Source organism: Nematolebias whitei, chromosome 10 (genome assembly GCF_014905685.2).
Source record: "Nematolebias whitei isolate Nwh7 chromosome 10, NemWhi1, whole genome shotgun sequence".
In the NCBI taxonomy this organism is placed as follows: domain Eukaryota; kingdom Metazoa; phylum Chordata; class Actinopteri; order Cyprinodontiformes; family Rivulidae; genus Nematolebias; species Nematolebias whitei.
Genome location: NC_056507.1, coordinates 28,011,621 through 28,012,938, shown reverse-complemented (window position 1 = coordinate 28,012,938; position 1,318 = coordinate 28,011,621).

Genomic DNA, 1,318 nt, shown 5'->3' with positions numbered 1-1,318 from the left:
TACATAGAATTTACACAAAATATAAGTTGAAATTATATGATTTATTTCAGAGGGGTTTAAAGTACAGGTCGGGACCCCTCTTTGGGTCATGAAACACAAACTGGAGGGTCTTGAGCTAATCGATGGGAATAAAAACAATTGTTAAAATAGCTTCTTATAGCATATATTTGTCATATTGTGTACAAGAGATGGATATAGTTGTCCTTAATGCATGAAAAACAGTTTATAGAAACAGCTTTTGAGGTTGTTTGTGTTGTCATTACGTTCATGTTTGAGTAAATCGAACCGGAGCTAGGTGTCATTCAGATGGTGGAAAATTTATGAAGCATCAATTTATTTGATTTAGTAGATTTTAATTTTTCATTGTATTATTAAAGAGATTATTTTCTAGAAGGAGAGGGAAGTGGCCATGTGTGTTAACGAGCAGCAGACCTGCTTTTTGATAGAAAAGTGTCCACTTTCTGTTATACACACACACACACGTCTTAAAGGGCTTGAAGCGAAATGGGATTTCCGAAACAATTCTGGAACTTCCTAAATAAAAATTAAAGCTGCACGTCACAAAATAATTTTAAAAAAGTTTATAAAATCAGTAAACAGGAGTCAAAGAGGTTTTAAAACACATTAAGGTGCTCTGATTACACAACTCTTCTTGTTTCTTTGTTTTTCAGAGATGCTGAGAACTTACTGAAAGAAAAGGAGCTGGGATGTTTTTTGATTCGTCTCAGCGATAAGACCATCGGATACATACTGTCTTACAAGTGAGTACTAGTCCATAATAAGATGTTTTATGTATATGTCTAGGATAAATAAGTATGAGCAAAAGTTAATTTTTTTTAGTATTTAAATACTTCTAAGTCTGGTTCTCATTATTTAGTGCTGCTTTGACACATTTTAAATTATGAAAATAAGTGATACTATAAGTATTTAATGAAGATGTTTTTAAAATATTAATATGTCAATGCTACAATTACTAACTTGATACTGCTTCTAGCCTTAAATATTGACGGCTCACCTTATCGGTGGACATTTAGGCTGCAAAGCGCTAATTTTGGATGTTTCAGTGTTTTGCCTGTTCTCACATCCTGGAATGTTTGGAAGTACAGTAGTTCTATGGTTCCTTATGTATTTAAACTCTGAAGATTTAAAAGTATTGTAGTAAGTAAACATACAACAGAGGATAAAAATTGTCAGCACTAAAATGTCCTTTTTCCGTTGCAGAGGCAGAGATCGGTGTCGACACTTTGTGATTAGCCAAAGTGGGACGGGGCAGTTTGTGGTGTGCGGAGACACCGAGGGACACAAAACTCTACTTGAA